The sequence below is a fragment of the Bos mutus genome, chromosome 9, assembly GCF_027580195.1.
Source record: "Bos mutus isolate GX-2022 chromosome 9, NWIPB_WYAK_1.1, whole genome shotgun sequence".
Taxonomy (NCBI): domain Eukaryota; kingdom Metazoa; phylum Chordata; class Mammalia; order Artiodactyla; family Bovidae; genus Bos; species Bos mutus.
The window spans coordinates 79,091,758-79,103,714 of NC_091625.1; positions in this window are offsets into that span (position 1 = coordinate 79,091,758).

Here is an 11,957-nt window from a genome sequence, read left to right on the forward strand (position 1 = left end):
GGAGGAAATGGCAACCCACTCCAATATTCTTACTGGAAAAATCCCATGGACAGAGGAGCCTGGCAGCTACAGTCCATAAGGTGGCAAAGAATCGGACACAACTTAGCGAATGAGCACGATGAGCACTGAGCACCATACTTTCTTTAGCTCAGAAGACCTATAAGTGAAAACATGTTTGCACGCTCTTCAAAGTATTTGTAGAGTATTGATTAAAAACATTATGTAGGGAGCTACCTCTTGTAATTGTAGCATAAAAATAGTTGGACAATTCTCTGAAGAAAACAAAAATAAAACTGGACTAAATTGTCTCAAAGGGACTTTCCAGTGTCCTGAAGTGAAAAAAAAAAAAAAAACAATACACAACAAATTTAGAAATGTTTACTCTGGCTGAGCTCTTCTGGGAATTTTAGCCTTGTTGATCCTGAAAGAGCCTGTGGAGCAATATTCAAGAGAAACTACAGTATTTATCCAATATTGAAACTGTTTTTCAACCCAAATATAGCTCCATCAGCAGAGTTTTAGGAACTGAAGGTGGCTGACTACTTTGCAGAGAAAAGAAGCAAAAGGAAGACCTTTAAGAGCTTAGGCTTTAAAAAAAAAAAAAAAGTATGGTGACATTACTGTCTCACACAGGGTAAGGAAGGGAGTCATTGTGCTGTTTGAGTCCAGGCAAATGAAAAATCAATAACCTTAAAAAATAAAACAGAAAAACATCCCTAAAGTATAATCTGTAATACATAGTTTTCAACCAAAAATTACTAGAAAAGCAAAAAAAAAACATAATTAAGATTATTCATATTGAGGAAGAAAAAAATAGTCAACAGAAACTGACTCAGTGTGGGCACATGCTGAAATAAACACACAAAAACTTTAAACCAATAATTTTAATATTTTCATACAACTAGAAGACAAAGATTGGGTTGAAGGCGGGAGGAGAAGGGGATAACAGGGGATGAGATGGTTGGATGGCATCACCGACTCAACGGACATGTTTGAGTAAACTCCAGGAGTTGGTGATGAACAGGGAGGCCTGGCATGCTGCAGTCCATGGGGTCGCAAAGAATAGGACCTGACTGAGCGACTGAACTGAACAGAAAAGAGAAATATTTTTAACACCAATGGACATATTAAGGATGATGCAACAATATTCTACTGGGAAAATATATAGTCATCAAAACAAAAACTTCACAATGTGTTAAGCAGCATTTTGGAGATGGAAAAAGAAAGAAATATTGAACTGAAAAATGAATTAGTAGTGATTATTTAATACAAAAATCAGAGCAAACTTAACATTGCATGGTTTCTAATATTGTGAAACAATACTATGCAATCCAACATATAAATGACTCTCCCAGAAAGGAGAGAAAGAATTAAAAGTACATGACAGTGAAAGTGTTAGTTGCTAAGCCATTTCCCACTCTTTTGCGACCCCATGGACAATAGCCCACCAGGCTCGTCTGTCCTTGAAATTCTCCAGGCAAGAATACTGGAATGGGTAGCCATTCCCTTCTCCAAGGGATCTTCCTGACCCTGGGATCGAACCCGGGTATCTCACATTGCAGACAGAGTCTTTACCATCTGAGCCACCGAAAAGCATATACTGGAAAAAAAATACTTGAAAACTTCCAAAATTTAGGTAAAACTTTAATCCACACATCCAATAAGATCAATAAAATCCATAAAGGATCAAAACGAAGAGACTTAGGAATAGACACATCCCAATCAAACTGCTATAAGCCAAAACTAAACTGAAAATCTTAAAGGCAGAAGGAGAAAACTGGCGTCACACATAGGAAACAGCGATCTGTTAATGAATGGCTACCTTCTCATCCAGAGAAGGCAATGGCACCCCACTCCAGTACTCTTGCCTGGAAAATCCCATGGATGGAGGAGGCTGGTGGGCTACATACAGTCCATGGAGTCGCTAAGAGTCGGACACGACTGAGCGACTTCACTTTCACTTTTCACCTTCATGCATTGGAGAAGGAAATGGCAACCCACTCCAGTGTTCTTGCCTGGAGAATCCCAGGTACGGGGGAGCCTGATGGGCTGCCGTCTATGGGGTCGCACAGAGTCGGACACGACTGAAGCGACTTAGCAGCAGCAGCAACTTCTCATCAGAAACAATAGAGAGCAGAAGGCAGAGGGATGATAAGGTGAAAGTGATACACACAGACACACACACACCTACACAAACTACCAACCATAAATTCTACATTCAGCAAAATTTTCTTTCAAAAGTCAATGTAAAATAAAACCATAAAAAGCTGTTCATATTTCTCTTATAAACTGAGAGAATTTATGTTTAGAAGTACTGTTCTACTAGAAATAGCAAATAAAGTCCTTCAGGTTGAGAATAAGTGACCATAGATTTGTACCTCAGTTGGACAGGAAAAAAGGAAGAACACTAGAAATGGTCAGTGTAAAAGCAACTAAAAATAATGATATACACACACCACACATCAGGAGAGAGAGCCAGCAAATGAAGATCTTCTAGGGAATAGTTGTTTTTTTAACCAGTGTCAGTAAATGATAACACTAGATACATTATTTTAAATAAAAAACACATAATGCAAACTTTATGGCAGTCATTAGAAAGCTAAGATCAGGAACAAGGCAAGGAAATCTGCTGTCACACTGCTTTTCAATATTGGAAAGGGATTTCTAGTCAATAATATAAGCAAAGGAAAAAAAACGTCACACAACTGGAAAATAAGAAGCAAACTTACCTATTCACAGGTGGTATGATATGTGTAGAAAATCTTATAATTTCTATGAAAGAGTTACTGAAATTAATAAGTGAATTTAACAAAGTTTCAGGATACAAATCAATAGCAAAAATAAATTATATTTCTATATACAATTACCAAGCAATTTAAAACACAATTTTACAAAAATTCTATTAACAAAACAATTAAAAAATTGTAAAAAAAATTAATGGAATATGTGCAATGCATGTATGCTAAAAACTGTAAAAGAATGCTAAGAACAAGTAAAGAAGATCTATATAAGGTGTCAGTCATAAACCATTTCGTGTATTGGAATACTCAATCTTGTAAAGGAGTCAATTTTCTCTAAACTGATTATGATTAAAAATGTTGCCTGTGAAAATCTTAGGTTTTATTCAGAAAGGGACAGGCAGATTTTTTTATTTATATGGAAATCCAAAGTATCTACACTTGTGAAAAGAATTTTGAAAAGTAGTGCCAAGTTGGAAGACTTATTTTATATGATATCAAACTCCACCTTGGGGTTCCATAGTAAATGAGACAGTGTGTTATTCGTTAAAGCCTACACATAGTAGAGATTCAGATATTGACCCAAAGACATATGGTTAATTGATTTTTCACAAAAGTGCCAAGGAAATTCAATAGGGAAAGTATAACATTCTCAGTAAGTAGTGGTAGAACAACTAGATACACAAATGACAAAAAAAAAAAAAAACGTTTTGCTTTCACCACACTCTATTCACAATAATTACCTCATGGTGGATCATAGTCATAAATGTAATTGAAAGTGAAAGTGAAAGTCACTCATTCGTGACTCTTTGTAACCCCATGGTCTGTATAGTCCATGGAATTCTCCAGGCCAGAATACTGGAGTGGGTAGCCTTTCCCTTCTCCAGATAAATGTAATTACTAAAATTATAAAACTTCTGACACAAAACATGCGAGAAATTTGTTTTGTGTTTTGGGATTAGGCAAACTTCCTTAGAAACAAAAGCTAGAATTGTAAAAAGGAAGTCTTGATAAATTGTACTCTGTCAAAATGAATATTTTTTTTTAATCAAACAAAACCTATCCAACTTTATTTATTTGATCACAAAGCCTGTGCTCATAGTGGCTAATAGCGTGCACAGAAGTTAGTGTATTGCTTCTAAATGCAGGGAAAAGATGCAAGGCTTTAATTTTTGAGAACAGTCTAAAAAATATAAAATGACCATGCTGCCTCAATACTGAAAAATAGCATGTTTTTCACAAGCAGCATGTGTTTCTACTACTAATAATACTCCATATTACATCAAAGAAAATTAAAAAACAAAATTGAATATATACACTTCATCATAAAGGCAATGTATACATATCTTTGCCAATAAAAGTTTTGAATGAAATGTCATAAAACCAACTAAAACAGTCAACTCTCTTCTGGACAAGAGTTCATTACTAAAAACATCTCAAACATAGCCATTTATTTTTTATTTTTAATTTAATTTTTATTTTATATTGGAGTATAGTAGATTTATAATGTGTTAGTTTCGGGTATACAGTAAAGTGATTCAGTTATGCATCTTTCAATTCTTTTTCAGATTCTTTTCCTGCATAGTTTATTATAGAATATTGAATAAAGTTCCCTGTGTATGCCCTTGTAGATTATCTATTTTATATATAGTAGTGTGTATATGTTAATTCAAAACCCTTAATTTATCCCTTCCCCCACCTTTCACTTTTGGTAACCATAAATTTGTTTTTTATTTCTGTGAGTCTATCTCTGTTTTGTAAATAAGTTCATTTGTATCATTTTTTTAAGTTTCACATATAAGTGATATATTTGTTTTTGTCTTTCTCAATGTTTGTCCTCAAAAACACAGTTAAAAAATTAAAATGCAAGACACAGACTGGAAGAACATGTTTCCAAAATATAAATCTCAGGAAGTACATGTAATCAAAAATACATAAAGAATTCTTACAACTTGACAATAAGATAACCCAATAAGTAAATATGTAAATGATTTAAATAAACACATAACCAAAGGAGATGTTCAAGGGACATATAAGCATTATCACACATAAAAAGATGCTCAAAAATCTAGTTAGTGGGGAAATAGAAATTAAAACAACAATGTGATACCACTGTGTGCCCACTGAAACGGCTAAAATTAAAGAGAATTGATTTTGGCAGTTGCTCTGTATGTGTGTGTGTGTTTTAAGAAAAACAAACATTTACCGTAGGACCTGGCAATTTATTTCAGGAATATATCCAAGAGAAATGAAAACATGTCCACAGAAAGAACTATATGCAAATGCTCACAGCAACATGTGCATAATAGTTCAAAATTATAACAAACAAAATATGTTTCAACCAGTAAATGGACAAAACAGGATGTATATGTGTTTACAAGTAAACCTGAACTAAGTGTCAGTGGGCACTAGTGAATCTCAAAAAATATAATGTGAAGGAAAAGACACAAAAGACTATAAGCTATATTGTTGTTGTTTAGCGTCTAAGTCCTATCTTATTCTTTGCAACCCCATGGACTGTAGCCTGCCAGGCTTCTTTTTCCCAGGGCTTCTCAGGCAGGAATACGAGAGTGACTTGCCATTTCCTTCTCCAGAGGATTTTCCTGACCGAGGGACCCAACCAGGTCTTCTGCTTGGCAGGTGGATTCTTTTCCACTGAGCCACGTGGGAAACCCATATAGTACATAATTTCATTTATTTAAAATTTCTAGAAAATGGGAAACATAGTGTCCTCATGCACACACACACACACACAAGAAGATAAGAATTGCTTGGAGATAAGGATGGAAGCAGTGATTAGTTACAATAGCAGGGAGGAAGTTAGGTGTAATGGATATGTTCTAAAACTCATTTTTGATGACAAGTGTATAACCATACAATACATATTTATTAAAATCATTAATTGATATTTACTATTAACATGAATGAATTTTATGGTATATAAATTATACTCAATAAAAGCATCAAAAAAGAAAGAAGTGTTTATCAAAGTGCTAATAAAATAATTTGAAAATCAATATTTATTTCAAGAATGTGTATGAAGATATTACATGCAGTGGTATAGAAGTCAGGCCTAAATTTGTTCAGGATACAGCTATCTCAAGTGCCCAGACTTCAAAAATGAAGAAATATTTTTTAAATGATATCTTCTGACTTATATTTAATGAGTATAAAATCATGAACAGTTGTGGAATTCCCAAAAGCAAAAATAAATCTGTATCCTAAGGACTATAAGGAGAATAATAAATGCAAATGACTTACTTTGTCTTTACTTGCAGTACTAATATGTATTAATGAAAGACACTGCTTCTGTTGAACCCTGGGAAAAGAAAAAAGCTAACAGATACTTTATGTTTGTGTGTGTGTGTGTGTGTGTTTGTGTGTGTATATGTGTGTGTGTTACTACCTTAGTCGTGTCTGATTCTTTGCAGCCCCATGGACTGTAGCCTGCCAGGCTCCTCTGTCCATGGAGTTCTCCAGGCAAGAATACTGGAGTTGTCTGCCATTTCCTTCTCCAGGGGATCTTCCTGACCAAGGGATCAAACCTGCATCTCCTGTGTCTCCCACGCTGCAGGAAGATTCTTTACCACTTGAACCGTCAGGGAAACCCAACTCAAAATTTACAAGTTGATAAAATATACATACCTGCCATGTTTGAAAGTGAAAGTGAAGTCACTCAGTCGTGTCCGACTCTTTGCGACCCCATGGACCATAGCCTACCAGGCTCCTCCATCCATAGGATTTTCCAGGCAAGAGTATTGGAGTGGGTTGCCATTTCCTTCTCCAGGAGATCTTCCCGACCCAGGGATGGAACCCAGGTCTCCCGCATTGTAGGCAGACGCTTTACCATCTGAGCCACCAGGAGAGTCTGCCATGCTTAGCATTGTTGAAAAATGAAGTATTTGTCATATAAAAATTTCAGAGGCAAGGCAACTATATCCATCATTCGCAAATATTTTATTTTTAACAATATATTTTAATTTGCTAGACTTGTTCCTACATTCACAAACATAGTATGCTGAACATTAATATAGTTTGATGAACTTGTTAAATTTAAGCATTTACCTAGTGAAATAATTTGGAGCTCTAGAGATATATGACTCTTTACTTTGCCCCTCTGTTCCTCCTACCCAGTGATGCCAAGTGTTTATGATTATCAGGAACTGTACTAGAGGCTTTCTATGTTGTTCAATTATGCCAGCTTCTATTCTCCAGGGTGGCTATGGTCTACATTTAGCTGACCTCCCTTTTGAAACTTTCACTACATAGCCTGTTGAAAATGTATGCTCCTCCTAAACTCCTGAGGACCTTAATAACTTGTCATTTAAATTTGTGAAATTAATTTTCCACTAATAGTACATAAGCTATTTGTATTTGAAGACTTGAGGGACTCTCCTATTTCAAAAAGTGCAGAATATTAGTATATGAAATTTCTGACATTCAGTTTGCCTACCAGAGAGTTTATTTTATTCATTCTGGTTCATTCACAATTATTTACTAAGTGTCTACTATGCTCCAAATATGGGCATTTTCCCTGGTACAGCACTGAGACTCACAGTTATGTGGCCATGGGATAAATACATAGTTAAGTCTACAGTGTCCTCCATCTGAATGCTTTGTGTCAAAATGCCTTTAATAACTAACATGTTTAATAGTTTTTTTCTTGAAAATATATAAAACTACATCTACTCAAATGGAACATTTAGCATTTGCATTTATACTGAATATTCCTGTAAACTTAAGTCATTGTTTAGAAATAAGAGGAAATTAAAATGGATACAAATATACATATATTTATAGCTAAGTGAAAACACCATACCTATTTTCAAATACAACCTTAATTTCCCACAAAAGGGAATGTTTTATGTTCGGCTTCAACCTAATCAAAGTTTTATAATTTTCAGTGGAAAATTGTGTGGATAGTTTTCTTTGCATACAGGCACAGTGAGGGTAATGAGGGCATTGACTAAGTCATTTTTGAAATCATATACAGATAGAAATTACAGCAACGAAGGGAGCTTCTTTTTATCCATTAAACAGGTAAAATGCCACTTGTGGTACTAACATAAAAGGAAAATTATTCTGAGTACCTAGAAGCAATATCTCACAGGACAGCCTCAAATGAGATACCTTAATTGAATACTTTCTAAATTGGAAGGAAGTAAAGCACAGAGAATTTAACTACTTTGCTAACCATTAATTCATCAATATGTGTAATTTTATTTACTTTAAATCAGTAAATATAAAATGAACAGTAGACTTCTTAACCTTGAAAACGGTTGGCAATATTATAAAGAGGATGAAACATTAGATTTTATTAGAAATTTAGGTAGCAATTTAAAAATTGTATACAAGAAATACATGATTGAACTGTTAATACTTTTATAAATATTCTAACAACTACATATTTTGCTCATGTGAAATGATCTGCCTCTATCTGACAAATAAATACTCAATTTTAAGACTTTATTTTCTTTTACGTATATCCTTTATGCATGCCTTTTACTTCTAAATAACTAACTTAAATATATTTTACTTTGATCTAGAGCAAAAGGAAAGTTGTTAAAGTCATTTATGATTATTGGACTGGAAAGCATAATTACTTTAGAATCCAATTTGCATTCATCAACTGTATCATTAGTATCATACTCTAGCATTTTGGAAGTACGGGTTTTCAAATGAAGGAAAATAAAATTTTAAATACCTCTTTTCAAACAGTAAGCCATATAAATTATAAAATCAAGCTTTGCTTAATGTTTCTTTATGCCTTTTACATACAATGTCATAGTAGGAAAAACTATTTAGTCAGATAGCCACCAAAATAACGAATCTGTTTCAAAAAGACCTTTGGCAATAGGTTATTTTGGTGTATATGAACACCTATGATATTCTCTATATAAATATTTATATTTAAATAGATATTTACATTCTCTGAGCAATTTAAATCATTATATTAGATCTTTTTGTAACACAGATTTCTTATACTTTAAGATAAAATCTGCAGTTTGCTGCATCCAGAAAAATATCTTGGTTTTCCTAACCACAGCCTTGCTATATTTAGACAGCTACATCTTTCAAAATCTTCTTTACTGTCCCAGCTAAATAACTGTCATATTTATAACAACTGCTCATTTGACAAACTATAATGGTCTTGCTTTGGAGATTTTGGTAGTCAGTCCTCCTCACCCCAGTTTTTAAGGAGTGATTTAATTTAAAACATTGCTTGTCCAGTGGGCCCAAAATATAATCTTACCACATTTAATCAAATGTCTATAAAAACAGAGAATATTCACAGGGACCTTTGAAATAAAGCAAAGGTGAGAATTGGGCTTAGAGGACCAAAATAAATACCATAATTTTCATAAAAAAATAACGATACATTTTAACAATTAGTAATATATAGATTCAGGTTGTGTTTCAACAAAGGGGGGTAAAAAAGGCTACAAGAAGGGATTAAAAAATGATTAAAGTTTTAAAAAATATCACACAAAAAAGGACTAAGCAAATATTAGATTCATGAAGGGCAATGAGGACCTACATCATTTATGTGAACCAATGGATAAAATTTCACATGGCAAAGATAAAGGAATAACACAATGTGAGAGATGGTGAAGTACAGGGAAGACATAGAGATGAACGTATGAACACAGAGACAGTTAATGTTCTTGAAAAGATACTTTTGCATATGGAACAGATGCTGTGAGCTATGATCATGCATATAACATGTTTTTGCAATGAAGAGTCCATAATATGTAGATTGATAACAACAATTACCATTTGTGAATAAATTATAACATAATATTTAAATTACAAGACATGAGAAGAAAAGCTTATAATTATTCTTACAGTGAAAACAGAACAAACAAAAAAATTACCAGAATATCAGGGTAACTTCAGCATAATTTCAGATGATTTTACACACAAGCTGTAATTTAGGAAATCAACAGAAAGATCTATTTTGAAATGCAATACAGAAAAGTTACACATTCCATGGCTATTTTAAAAAATTACTTGGGTTGTGACAAACGACTTGTTCTATAATAAATTAAAAATAAAAATATGTAAAAGTTCTAAAGTTGAACAAAACAATGTTATAACAGGTTTCCCTCAAGACAGTAAAACAGAGGTAAATAGTACTAATAATTCTAAATTTTGTTATTAATTTGGATTCACACCCTATAGAGATCCGTAATATATACATTAATTTGTCAGGCCTAATATAACAAAAAGCACAGACTTGGTGACTTAAACAACAGAAATTTATCTTTCCACAGTTCTAGAGACTAGAAGTCTAAGATCAAGATATCAACAGAGTTGAATTCTCACCAAATCTCTCCCTAGCTTGTAGGTGGCCACCTTTTTGCTGTGTCTTCACATGCTCTCCTTCTGGGAGATGGAGAAGATAGCCATGCTAACACTAATCAGACCACACTTAGGAATAGATTTATTCATTTCAGGTAAAGAGGATTTTCAGAAATGAAAAGTGACATTACATAATGAAAAGGGAGTTAATTCTCCAAAAAGGACACAACATAAACTGTATGCATCAAACAAGAGAGCATCAGAAAACATAAGAAAAAAAACTAACGGAACTTCAAGAAGGAATAAATCCACTATTATAGTTCATGCTCCAACACTTCTCTCTCTGTAACTGATAGCTCAAGCAGACAAAAAATACGTAAGAATAGAGCTGACTTGGATAGCACCATCAATCAATGTGATCTAATTGGCATTTATAGAATAATTCATCCAACAAGAGCAGAATATGTATTATTCTCAAGATTGCTTGGATTACACACCAAGATATATCACATTCTGGGTTGTAAAACCAACAAACAAATATAAAAGAGAAGTCATGCAGGATACATTCTCAGATCACAATGGAATTAAACTAGAAATCAGTAACAGTGTGATAGCTAGAAACTCCTGAAGTATTTTTAAATGAAGTAAAATACTTCTACAAAATACATGAAAAACAAGAATATTTTAAAATATTTTAAACTAAATGAAAATACAATATATAAAATAACACAGAATGCATTGAAAACAGTGCAAAAAGAGAAATCTGCAGTATTGAATACAGATATTAAAAAGAAAATCTAAAATAAATCTAACCTTCCCCATTAGTAAACTAGAGTAAGAAGAGCAAACTAACTCTAAAGAAAGTAAAAAAAAAAAAAAAAAACCCAAAAACTTGGCTGATTCTTATTGATATATGACAGAAAACCACAAAATTCTATAAAGCAATTATTCTTCAATTAAAAAATTTAAAAAAATAAATAAAACACAAATCTATGGCTGAAAAAAAATTTATAGAGACAATCAACAAAACTAAAAGCTGATTCTTTGGAAAGATTAATAAAATTGATAAAGTTGTAGTCAGATTAACCAAGAAAATGAGAACCAAATTTTGACACCAAAATTCATATGTTAAAGCTCTAACTCCCCCTGCAATGTGACTATTTTGTGTTTGCAATGTAATGTATATCTCTTACATCCTTATTACCAAGGAGATAATAAAAGTCAAATAAGGTTGTAAGGGTGGAGCCCTAATCGAGTGGGATTTGTATCTTTATAAGAGGAAGAAACACCAGAGATCTCCCTCTGTGTGTACAGAGGAAAGGCTACATGAGAAGGCAGTTATCTGCAAGCCAGGAAGAGAGGTCTCACAGAAAGCAACCTTGCTGTAACACTCATCTTGGAATTCTATATTTCAGGGCAACTAGAAAATACATTTATCTTGATTAAGCCATTATGGTATTTTGTTATGGCATTCTGAATAGAATAATATGAGAAGGAAGACACAAATTACATATATACATACATATATGTGTGTGTGTGTGTGTATATATACACACACACACATATACAGGTTTCCCTGGTAGTTCAGCTGGTAAAGAATCCACCTTCAATGCAGGTGACCCCAGTTTCACTCCTGTGTCAGGAAGATCCACTGGAGAAGAGATAGGCTAACCACTCCAGTGTTTTTGTGCTTCCCTGGTAACTCAGCTGATAAAGAATCTGCCCACAATGCAGGAGACCTGGATTCAATCCTTGGGTTGGGAAGATGCCTTGGAGAAGCAAACGGCTACCCACTCCAGTATTCTGGCCTGGAGAATCCCCATGGACTGTAGCCCTCTAGGTTCTTCTGTCCATGGGGTGGCAAAGAATTGGATATGACTGAGCGACTAAGCATAGCATGGCACATAGTAGATATTA